Here is a 13046-nt window from a genome sequence, read left to right on the forward strand (position 1 = left end):
TCCTTCTAAACATTTGATACTTTCCTTTTTTTTTTTTTTTTTTTATTTTGACCATTTTTATGGCTGTATACAGGTATTTCATTGTGGTTTTCATTTTAATTCTGTCACTGATTAGTGATGAGCACTTTGTCATGTGCTGACTGGCTATTTGCATGTTTTCCTTTCTGAAGCATCTGTTCACATTTTTATTTTTAATTGAATTTTTGTCTTATTAAGTTGTAAGCATTCTTTATATGGTTTAGATACCAGTCCTTTTTGAGATACATATCTTGCACATATTTTCTCCTAGTCTGTGGCATGTGTGTTCAGTTTTTTAATGGTATTTTTTCATTATCAGAAGTCTTTAATTTACTGAAGTCTAATTCATCAGTTTCTAATGGTTATTGCTTTCTAGTTTCTAAGAAACTTTTGCCTAACACATAAGAGCTAAAATATTCTGGGTTTTTTTTTCCTTTTTCCAGACACTTTATCATTTTGTGTCTACATTTAGTTCTGTAATCCACCTCTAAGTTTGATATATTTTGGTAAGGTAAGGGGTCAAGTTTCTTTTTTTTCCCCAAATGCATATCCAGTTGTTCTTAAATACTATTCTTTCTCTATAGAATTCCTGTGCACCTTTGTAAAAAAATCAAAGATGTAAATATGTGTCTATGTTTGTGCCTCTTCTGTTTTATATTACCACGCTGCCTTAATTGCTTGCTATAGTTTCATAATATGTTAAAATCAGGTAGTGTAAGTCTTTCAAATTGTTAATCTTTTTTTTTTTAAGTTTATTCATTTTGAGAGAGCACAAGTGGAGAAGGGGCAGAGAGAGAGAGGAAGAGAGAGAATCTCAAGCAGGCTCCACATTGTCAGGGCAGAGTCCAATGCAGGGCTTGAACTCACAAACCATGAGGTCATGACCTGAGCCAAAATCAAGAGTTGGACACTTAACCGACTGAGTCACCCAGGTGCCGCATCAAATTGTTAGTTTTTATTAAAGTTGTTATAGTTATTTCAGGTTGTTTGCATTTTCATATAGATTTTAATCTGTCAGTTTCTATGACAAATCATGCAGGGAGGGTATTTAGATTGCATTGATTCTGTAAACTAGTTTGGGGATAGTTGACATTTTAACACTATTAAGTCTTTCAAACCATGAACATAGTATAGTTCTCCATTTAATTAGATCTTCTTTAACTTGTATCTACAATGTTTTATTTCAGTTGTTTGCTGCAAATATATAAAAATACAGTTGTTGTTTTTTATATTGAAATACCTTACAGTTTTGCTTACCTCACTTATCCTGGCAGTTTTATTATTATTTAGTTTAAAATATTTTCTCTTCTTCCTACAGATTTGCAAAAGTGTCTAATTGCAAATTGGGTCATATTTTTATTGATTTCCAGGTGAATCTCATTGTGATCAGAGAATATACTTTGTATTATTTTAATATTCTATATTTTCTGAGGCTTTCATTTTCTGTCCCAGAATACAGTCCATGTTGATGAATATACATGTGCTCCTGAAAGGAATGGTATTCTTTAGTTATTGCATATAGTGTTTTATAAATATCAGTTAGGTCCAGGTGGTTGATAAAATCGCTCACAAATTGCATGACTTTACCAAAAACTTATGAGATGGAGATGTCTATTAGTTGCTGAGAAAGAAATATTAAAATATTCAAGTATAATTGGAATTTTTGTATTTGTCCTTTGAATTCTTCGATTTTTGCCTCATACATTTTGACATTGTTATTATTTGCATACCCATTTATGATTGTACTCTTATTAAACATTCTTCTTGTCATTATGAAATATCCTTATTTCTAATAATACCCTTTGTCTTTAAATTATTAGTCTTAAATCAACAGGGAGCAATGTAAAGTGACAGTAGAGGTCACTTAAGTGTTGTCTGGCAAATTAACAGGCATTCAATGAATACTTCTTGAATATTGACTTTCTCCAGCTTTAGTTTTTCTCAAGATTGCTTTTCTTCTTTTCTTTAATGTTTATTTATTTACTTTAGAGAGAGAGAGGGTCAGAAAGGGAAGGAGACAGAGAATCCCAAGCACGCTCCTGTCTGTTGGCACAGAGCCCAGCATGGGGCTAGAATTTACGAACTGAACGGTGAGATCATGACCTGAGCCAAAATCAAGAGTCGGATGCTTAACTGACTGAGCCACCTGGGCACCCCTCTCAAGATTACTTTTAGATAGGGGCGCCTGGGTGGCTCAGTCAGTTAAGCGTCTGACTTCAGCTCAGGTCATGATCTCACGGTCCATGAGTTCGAGCCCTGCATCAGGCTCTATGCTGACAGCTCAGAGCCTGGAGCTAGCTTTGGATTCTGTGTCTCCCTCTCTCTGCCCCTCCTCTACTCATGCTCTGCCTCTCAAAAATGAATAAATGTTAAAAAAAAAAAAAAAAGATTACTTTTAGATAATTCATGACCTTTTATGGGTCCTTAGAAATTTTAAGATTATTTATTCTATTTCTGTGAAAAATGTCATTGGTATTTAAATAAGGATTGCATTGAATCCATAGATTAGATTGCTTTGTGTAGTTTGGACATTTTAATAATATCAGTTCTTCCTGTCCTTGAGCATGGAATATCTTTCCATTTATTTGTGTCTTTGATTTCTTTCATTAATGACTTACAGTATTCAATATACAGGTCTTTTACCTTCTTGGTTAAATTTATTCCTAGGTATGTTATTCTTTTTTTTTTTAACATTTATTTTTGAGAGAGCGCAAGTGGGGGAGGGGCAGACACACACACACACACACACACACACACACACACACACACACAGAATCCAAAGCAGGCTCCAGGCTCTGAGTTGTCAGCGCAGGGCCCGACACAGGGCTTGAACCCACGAACTGTGAGATCATGACCTGAGCCAAAGTTGGATGCTTAACCAACTGAGCCACCTAGGCGCCCCTCTTTTTGATGTAATTGTAGACAAGATTGTTTTCTTAATTTCTCTTTCTGATAGTTTATTATTAGTGTATAGAAACACAACAGTTTTTTGCGTATTGATTTTGTATCCTACAACTTTACAGAATTCATATATTCTAACAATTTTTTGGCACAGTCTTTAGAGTGTTCTATACATAATATGTCATCTGCAAATAGTAACAGTTTTACATCTTCCTTTTTGATTTGGTTGGCTTTTATATCTTTTTCTTGCCTAATTGCTTTGGATAGGACTTCCAATACTAAAAAAAATGTAAAAATAGACATTCTTTTTTTTTTTAATGTTTGTTTATTTTTGAGAGAGAGCGAGTGTGTGTGCAAGCTAGGAAGAGGCAGAGAGAGAGGGAGACAGAGGATCCGAAGCAGGCTCTGTGCTGACAACGCAGAGCCCAACACAGGGCTCGAGCTCATGAACTGTGAGATCATGACCTGAGCTGAAGCCGGGCGCTTAACCCACTGAGCCACCCAGGAGCCCTGGTAAAAATAGACATTCTTGTTTTGTCCTGATCTTTCAGGAAGCGCTCTCAGCTTTTTGTTACTGAATATGTTAACTGTGGACTTGTCATATATGACCTTTATTATGTTGATGTGTGTTCCCTCTGTACCCACTTAGTTGAGAGTTTTTATCACAAATGGATGTTTAATATGGTCAAATGCTTTTTCTGCCTCTATTGAGATGACTATCATCATTTTATCCTTCATTTTGTTAACGGTGTATTGCATTGACTAACTTGCAGGCGTTGAAGTATCCTTGTACCCCTGGAATAAATCCCACTGGATCCAAGATGTGATCCTTTTAATGTATTGTTGAATTCAGTTTGCTAATATTTTCTTGAGGTTTGTGTGTGTGTGTATGTGTCTATGTTCATCAGAGATATTGGCTTATAATTATTTTCTTTCTTGTGGCATTTCTGTTTTCTTCTAGTTTTGGTATCAGGGTAATACTGGCCTCATAAAATGAGTTTTCAAGAGTTTCCCTTCCTCTGTTTTTTGGAAGAGTTTGAGAAGAATTGCTGTTAATTCTTTAAATATTTGGTAGAATGCACCAGTGAAACCATCTGGTCCCAGGCTTTTCTGTTTGGGGAGATTTTTGATGACTGATTCAATCTCCTTACTCAATATTGGTCTGTTTAGATTTTCTATTTCTTCATTATTCAAACTTGATAGGTTGTACGTTTATAGGAATGTATCCTTTTCTTCTAGGTTATCCAATTTGTTGGCATATAATTGTTCCTAGTAGTCTCTTATGAGCCTTTGTATTTCTGTGGTATCAGTTGTAACATCTCCTCCTTTATTTCTGATTTTATTTATTTAAATCCTCTCTCTTTTCTTCCTTGGAGAGTCTAGCTATTGTTTGTCAATTCAAAACACCAGCTCTTAGTTTCATTGATCTTTTCTATTGTCTTTTTGGTTTCTATTTCCTTTACTTCTACTCTGATCTTCAGCATTTCCTCCTTCTATTAACTTTGGCCTTTATTTGTCCTTTTTCTAGCCCCTTGAGGTATAAAGTTAGATTGTTTATTGAGACTTTTCTTGTCTTTTGAGGCAGGCATTTATCACTATGAACTTCCCTCTTAGATTGGTTTTAACATTTTAAAGAGAAATAAAGTAAACATTGAAGTAGTCCCCTGTGATTTTCTTTACTGGCCATCTGCTGAAAGATTATGTCATGAGAAGAGCTGATGATATATATACTTCACAGGTCAACAGTAACTCACTAACCCATAGCCAGAGAAAATACCAGAATGGCTTGGGACCTCAAGAAGCTTTTATTTGAATCTTTAAAACCTAAGAAACTTTTCTTTTCTTTTCTTTCTGTTGAATTGGTTGTTAATCTCTTTTTAGCTTTGGAATAGCACTTTTCTGCTTAGACTAGAGGAAAATTAAGATTTTTTGCTGTCAGGAATTATTTCTTTCAAAGTGGTATTTCTCTTCTATAAAAGGGTACACGTATATAATTTTGTTAAGGCACTTATACTGAATTGTGTTTAATAGTTGGGAGTGAGAGTACTTTTTGGTATGTGATTTTGCTACTTCTCCTGTGGGGATAGTAATATTTTCCTGCAAGAGTGGATGCTTCCGCTTCTACTTCCTGCTGTCCTCTTTCCCCCAAACTTATAAGAGCCCTTGATAAACAGAGCGGAGAAACAAGCATTGTATACCAGTGTTCTCACCAGCCTCACCAGATCCTGACTCTTTTATTCAACTAAGAGAGGTGCCAGTCATCTATACCTGCTCAGCCTTATCTCACAGCAAAGATTGAAACAAAAAGAATTCGTCACAAAAATAATCACTCCTCTGTGAACAAAGGTTCACATCATTCCTCCTTGATGTGTTTTGGCCTTTCCAGAATAACTGTGGGACAGTGTTAATCTGTTTATATGACTTGGACAGAGCTGTTAGGTTTTTAGTACAACCTTTCAACTGCCAAAGTTGTTTTTCTCTGACAGACTGACTGTTAGGATCAACTATCATTTTTCTGGCCCTTAGATATTAAATTCCTCAAACTTCAAATATGTCTTTTCTGTTTCACATTAATTATCCAAGAAAAATGTAGACAGCTGTTTGTATAATTAAAAAAACATTAAATGAAGGTCAGATATTTTAAGTAATTCATTAACCTCTTAGATCCTTAGTTTATTCATCTCTAAAATGAGTGTGATGGTAACTGTCCTATTTCTCTTAAGGCAGTGTAGTGAGTGTGAAAGTTGTTTATAAGTCCATAAGCTGCTATGCAAATAGTAGGTGCACAGCCAGCATTCACTTCAGATAGCTTTTGTGTGGTATTTGAAGTGTAACACAGGCAGTTTTCATTTTTAGTTTTAGAACATTTTTTACAGATACATCAAAGGAATGCTGATGGGAAAAGGATATAGTTGTTTGACACCAAATCTCTGTATTTTAAACACCAACTTTCTGTATTTTTAGGGTTAGTCAACATTTTCTGAAGTCACTGTGCTTTGTGATAGCCTGCAGATACTCTCAGAATTCTAGAACCTTTGCTCTAGACTACAGTTTTTGCCAAATTCAGACTACAACTATGTTACACGCTTTGTGGACTGTAATAGTTGATATAGTAAGATAAAGTAATGCAGGGGCACCTGGGTGGCTCAGTCGGTTAAGCGGCCGACCTCGGCTCAGGTCATGATCTCGCGGTCCGTGAGTTCGAGCCCCGCGTCGGGCTCTGTGCTGACAGCTCAGAGCCTGGAGCCTGTTTCAGATTCTGTGTCTCCCTCTCTCTGACCCTCCCCCGTTCATGCTCTGTCTCTCTCTGTCTCAAAAATAAATAAACGTTAAAAAAAATTTTTTTTCTAATAAATAAAGTAATGCATGCTAGCTACAATATGAAAACTCTATCAACATTATCATAAAAATAGAATACTGCTTTTATTTACTAACTGTAATCATTCCCCAGTTTTTTCACTGTTTTGTGTACCTTTGTACTTCTAAATTCAGCTTACCATTCTTTCTTCCTTCATGATTTAGAATGATTTGTGACTGAACCAGATTTTATCTTCAATGTTTTTCTTTTTCTTTCGTATTTTTAAAGTATGATTTCCATTTTATTTGTTTTCCAGAGGATAGCTTTTCTTCAGACTTAAAAACTCACCTCCTTACATTGGCTTTGGCAGAGGTGATAGGGTAGCACCTGCAGATCTAAATCCCATTGGGGGGTGTTTGGTCCTTCTGGGCTTCACAAAAGTCATACCCTACTACCTTGCTACAAATGGCACAACTCCTGCAGTAATGTAGTTTCACTTAGAGCTTGAGAAGCATAAAGGTGTGAAAGACCCTTGCTTCAGAAATGTCCTGATAGCTATAGCCTCTGCTGTGTTTCAAACCATGAACGTTTTAATGGCCTAGTCCTTGGGCACACATCAGGCACAGCGGGTGCAATGAACAAGCTGCACATAACGTTGGCGGCCCTTTTCTTCATGATAATTGTTTCTTCTTTCCGTGGTCATCTTGGAAGCAAGCACCCAAGAGCTCCGCTTTTTCTCATGAAAACATTTTTCTGCTGTAGAGGTATTATAACTGTTGGGATTCCTTCAAGATGGCTGCCTCTGCTCTCCTTCTAAAAGCCCACTAGGGTATTTAGGCCCCCAGGAGCCACAACACACTGGTACTCCTGGTGCATTTATGCATCTTCTTCCCGATTAGGATTTCTCTGATAACTGGTCACCAACCTAGAAGTATCTCAGAACTGCCCCCCCTCCCTGGCCTTTCACTTTTTTTTTTTTTTTTTTTTCCCTTAAAGCCTAGACAGAGTCTTCCAGAACTGGATGACCATGAAGATAGATAGAGGCATGCCCAAGCCCATTTCCCCATTCCAGCAGCAGACAGCAAAGGAATAGGTCTCACTGTATCTCCTAGATTTATATATACTCTCTTCTCTCTACTTGTCAGAATGCACACTTCTGTGCATAAATGACTGTGTGGGGACTTTCTTTGTGTGAGAACTAGGAGTCTTAAGGAAGGCAGATTGAGAAAAATTGGATTTGTAGTCAACACTAATCACTTAGCTTCGAAAGGGAAAGAATTACCCATAATCCCACCACTCTGATGCAATCTCAGTTAACATTCTGTTGTCTCATAGTCCAGTGTTATTGTTTTTCTTAGGTATTTTCTTAGGTATTTCTTTCTTAGGTATTGTCATAACTGTGATACATGCACATTAGTGCACTTAAAAATTTCTACTTTCTGGGGCGCCTCGGTGGCTCAGTTGGTTAAGTGTCTGACTTTGGCTCAGGTCATGATCTTACGGTTTGTGAGTTCGAGCCCTGCGTGGGGCTCTGTACTGACAGCTCAGAGTCTGGAGCCTGTTTCAGATTCTATGTCTCCTTCTCTCTCTGCCACTCCCCTGCTCACACTCTGTCTCTCAAAAATAAATAAATGAAAAAAAAATTTTTTTTAATTAAAAAAAGAAAAAATTTTCTACCTTCTTAAAAATGTACTATTATGGGGCGCCTGGGTGGCTCAGTCGGTTAAGCGTCCGACTTCGGCTCAGGTCATGATCTTGCGGTCCATGGGTTTGAGCCCCGCATCGGGCTCTGTGCTGACAGCTCAGAGCCTGGAGCCTGTTTCAGATTCTGTGTCTCCCTCTTTCTTTGACCCTCCCCTGTTCATGCTCTCTCTCTGTCTCAAAAATAAATAAATGTTAAAAAAAAATTTTTTTTAAATGTACTATTATATCCCACCTATGAAACTGACAAAATATTTTTTCTTTTGTGTCCTTTATAAGGCAGTTATATTATTTTTATGGCCTTTTACCTTGGTGGTAAAGGGTGTTTGTCTTTAGACCTAATTTGAATGCTGCTCAGTAGCTATGTAATTTCCCACAAATCACTTAACCTCTTCCCTAAGTGTTCCTCATTTGTTAAATGGCAATAACAAAACCTGCAGCAAAGGCTATTGTGCAGATTAAATATAATAAGGTATTTAGTGCACTTAACCCTTTGCCTGGCATGTAGGAAGTGCTAAATAAATGACAGTAGCAAAGACATTCTTAGTGTCTGTGATACAACCCTGGAATATTTATGAGATCCATTGATGCTACTATTTATTTTATAGATTTTTCCTGCCTCCTAATAGAGTAACATTACTTTTTTTTTTAATTTTTTTTTTAACGTTTATTTATTTTTGAGACAGAGAGAGACAGCATGAACAGGGGAGGAGCAGAGAGAGAGGGAGACACAGAATCTGAAACAGGCTCCAGGCTCTGAGCTGTCAGCACAGAGCCCGATGCGGGGCTCGAACTCATGGACCGTGAGATCATGACCTGAGCCGAAGTCGGGCGCTTAACCGACCAAGCCACCCAGGCGCCCCTAGAGTAACATTACTTTAATTGCACAGATAACCCACAATCCTAGTAATTATTTTTTCCTGCAGCAAAAGAAATTAATCTTCTTTTCTGAATCTCTAATTGAATTGTTAAAGTTTGCCAGTAGTGCCTAAGCAACAATATAGGTACCTCTCCAAGGCCTCAAGGCATGGGATGTTAGCCATACATATTAAGTCAGACCTGATTACCTTTAAGGAGCACCCCATGATGGCAGGTGACTTTTTCTTCTGGAGTTTTCTGACCTGAAGGTGATTTTCAGGCAATAGTAAGAAGTAGAAACCACCACCTCTATACTGGAGTCTAAATTAATTCTGGACACACTTGACAATTACGTAAGTTCCACAGAGGCAAAGACCTCTTAGACTACATGAGAAAGTTGTAAGTAATTTGGGAGAGAAACCTTTCTCTTGATGTATTCTTAAGACATCATTTATACTGTTCCATAGGTACATCCTACATTTTTATAGTTTCTGCTGAATGATTTAAGGTGACATTGTCCTGTGACTCATGTGATTTATTTCTTAGACTCAGAACTACGGTATTTTAAATGTTTCTGGAACATATGCTCTCAGATCCTTTTAAAAAGTTGTTTCTAAGTGTTTTATTTATTTTTTTGAGAAAGACAGAATGCAAGTGGGGGGTGGGGCAGAGCACGGGGGAGACACAGAACCCAAAGCAGGCTCTAGGCTCCAAGCTGTCAGCACAGAGCCTGATGTGGGGCTCAAACCCACAAACCGCAAGATCATGACCTAAGCCAAAGTTGGACGCTTAACCGACTGAGCCACATGGGTGCCCCACCATTGGTCCTTATCTTAATGATTATGAGCATTTGACTAATGGGGAAGAGCTGTCTTTGTCCTGTTTGAGGTGCAGTTTGTGATTGAGACATTCTTCCTGGACAATAAAAATACCCTTACACTTTGTGCAAAATAAAAGTTTTCACATGTCAGTTGATTTTCACAGTCATCTGAAAATGTGGAGACCCTGCAGAGCTCAGTATATATTTATCAAATGAAAAAGCTGGTGAGTTTTTACCATAAAGGGAAGTTGCATATAATTTATTTAAATTTTTATGCATTAGTACCAGATATTTTTAATCTTTTAAATTCTTCTGTACCTTAACAGGTTATTTATCCTATAATCTGACCCTATTCATGTGTATCAGTTTCCCAGACTGATCTAGCTCCAGTCAGTATCTAGTGCACATTCTAGAATATACCATTAAGTTCACCATGCACACCCACCAGTTACCATATGATAGGACCCCCTTTTAATAGTTTTGGAAGACAGGCTTAGCAGTTGCCTATTATATCACATTTTTATTTTGTAGAGTTATGTTTTGGAGGACATGATTTGAATCACATTTTATCTGAACTATTAAACAACAATCTTGTTACAATAGGGTTCTACAGTATTCCTTTCATTAACTTGTCCTCAGCTTCTCACTAATTTGTTATTTTCTATACATTCTCTCTGTCTTTAGGATTACTATCTGTTTTGGGTTAAAGGAATATTTTCTGAAATACAAAAATGCATCATCAACCAAAACAAAAGAGTTATTCTCCATTGATGTGTCTTCCTCCTTCTTCCTGATCCGAAGATGACGAGGCTAAAGTTTCCAGCTGGATTTGGCAGTTAGCATTTCTGGGATAAATTAAATGAGCACACTTGATTGAGGTGTAGCTGGACTGTATCACTGTCTTCCTATTATCCTGGGAGATCAAAGCAGAGCACAAAATGGGGCTTAGTCTTTAAAATATTTGAAACAGATGGCTGGTTCTTTTTGGTGAAAATTCAGGTTTTAAGGCAAACCACTTGTTAGCAAGACTTCATTTCTTTTCAGTGAAAGATAGTCAACATTGAATATGTACCACTCTTTCTTCCTCAATTTCAAAACTAGAATTACAAACTTTTTGTATGAGGAGGGATTTGGCAAACCTAGAAAGCACTTGGACTGTCTGCGTTCCTTTTCATGTGAATATAAAATAAGTTATTCAAATTTTGCTTTTGTCATTTTGGATATTAAGTGAAAACATCTTAAATGTTTAAATTTTCATAGTGATTTTGTTGGTGGGTCACTATTTAGAATCTAACATTCATATTGTTATATCCTCCAGAAATTGAATCAGAATGTTTATCCCTCACTTCATGTTTTAATAAGCTGAAAAGCACATTCTCCATACTCCTTTATCATTGACATCTGGGTCCTAAGTTCACATAGAATAATTCCGTAAGTGTGGTTTGAGGTTTTTATTGTTTGGTTTAAAACTGACTGAAATGAGAAAATTAAGTCAAAAATATTTTTTGGGAGTCTACTTCTAATCCAAATACTGCACTGCGTATATGGATTAAAATATATGTTTCAAGACTGTAAAACAAATACTAAACCACACTTTCTCCAACAGAAAAAATTATACAAGGTACAGTAGGAAAACCCAGGCCTCTCCAAGAAACTCAAGGTTTCACAGAGAAGGTGACAGTGAGCTGCCTCTTGAAGGAGCAGTTCTCATTTGCCAAACAGATATAATTTTAGACAAGGAAGCATAAACAGCATAACAAATTTGGTATACTCTTAGTAGTTCACTGTGGATAATGCTTAAGGTGTAATTAATTATTTCTACATAACATATTACCCCCAACTTGTCAGCATAAAAGATAATAAGCCTTTGTTATCTCAGAGGTATCTGTGGGTCAGGAATTCAGGAGCCACTTAGCTGGGTAGTCCTTACTTAGAGTCTCATGGGGTTACAGTCAAGATGTCAGTTGGGACTGCAGTTATCCAAAAGCTTGACTGGGAATGGAGCATTCAATTTCAAGATGGCTCATCTACAGTTCATGTTGGCTGTTGGCAAGAGCCTTCAGTTCCTCCCTGTATGGATCTCTCCATAAGGCTGCTGGAATATCTTCATGACATGGTGGCCAACTTCAGCCAAAATGGATGATTCTGGAGAAGAGAATAAGGAAGAAGCCACAAATGCCTTCTGTGACCTAGAATCAGAGGGTACATACCAGCACTCTTACCATATTCTGTTTCTTAGAAGCAAGTCACTAAGACCATCCCACATTTAATGGAGCAGAGTATCTCAGGCTCTACTTTTTGAAGAGAGGCATGTCAAAAGAATTTGTGGAGTTATTTTAAAACACCAGAGAGTATCAGGGTAGGAGGAGGGCAAGCCATGAAAGCTGGTGCAGTCAGCAGGTAGATCATGAAGACCTTAGTATGCCATGTAATCTGTACAGGATGGACAGAAAGAGAATACTGGAAACGAGAAGGTCAGTTAAGATTATCTTCTTATTTTGTCTTGGAGAGTGATGCTGAAGGCCTGAATAGATGCAAGGATGGAAGAGTTAGTAAAGTGGGAATATATTCATTATCAAGAAACTTTGGTTCTTCTAAGAAATGTCTCCAACCGTTTCCAATCTTCTTTGGGTTAGAAAATAGAGAACATAGTATAAAAGCCCAGTTATGGTTTAGGAAGTTAACTTGCCCACAGGAACTATTCAAATAAAAAGCAGTGAATAAAGCCAAGGGGAGAAGCATCAAGCTGTGATCCACAGCCACTAGCTGAGTAACATAGCTCCTAACCATGTTTACAAGTCAGGTTGCCTCTCCAGGTCTTGAATTTTTCATTTAGAAAGTAGGGCAAGGAGAAGGGGAAAAGATTACCTATATGATCTTTAAAATTCCTCCTATCTTTTAGCTCTGTACTGAAAATGAGTACAAGATGCTGTTTTGGTCCAATTAGTGTTTCACGCTTGTTTAACCTTGAGAATGTTTGACTCTATAGAAATATTTGACCTATTCACAAACATTTAAATCAGGATATACCAGTGTCAAGGAATTTTCACTGAATTTTTGCGGGAGCTGAAACTAAGTTAATTCTATTTAACTTCTTTATCAGTGTTCCATACATGTAATTGAAAATGGCTAACGTTTTCAATATTCTTATTCAATATTCTTATTCTAGTATTTTGCTGAATCATTTTAGTATCCTTTCTTTTGCATTTGCCTATTGCCAAATTCACTTTTCTATTACATCAACGTTTTATTTTATGTTAATATCACTATTGATGCAAATAATATTCATTATGAATTGATTCTTTTATATATATATTTTTTTCTTTTTTTTTTTTTTTTTTTTGCATCATGATAAGTATACTCTCTTTATTCCCCATCCCCTATTTTTCTCATCCTCCTACCCCCTCCCCTCTGGTAACCATCAATGTGTTCTCTATAGTTAAGTCTTTG

The 13046-nt window shown here is 36.9% G+C and overlaps 1 protein-coding gene and 1 pseudogene across 13 annotated transcripts in view; one reads left to right on the forward strand and one right to left on the reverse strand.

The window, feature by feature from the left end:
• The window catches only part of ERC1 (ELKS/RAB6-interacting/CAST family member 1), a 516510-nt gene that overhangs the window by 444238 nt on the left and 59226 nt on the right, over positions 1-13046 (forward strand). The gene's annotated exons all lie outside the window — the stretch shown is intronic.
• On the reverse strand, positions 6570-6920 carry LOC128774942 (40S ribosomal protein S26-like; annotated as a pseudogene).

This window comes from Panthera pardus, unplaced genomic scaffold (genome assembly GCF_024362965.1).
Source record: "Panthera pardus isolate Hobbes unplaced genomic scaffold, ASM2436296v1 HiC_scaffold_6, whole genome shotgun sequence".
Taxonomy (NCBI): Eukaryota; Metazoa; Chordata; class Mammalia; order Carnivora; family Felidae; genus Panthera; species Panthera pardus.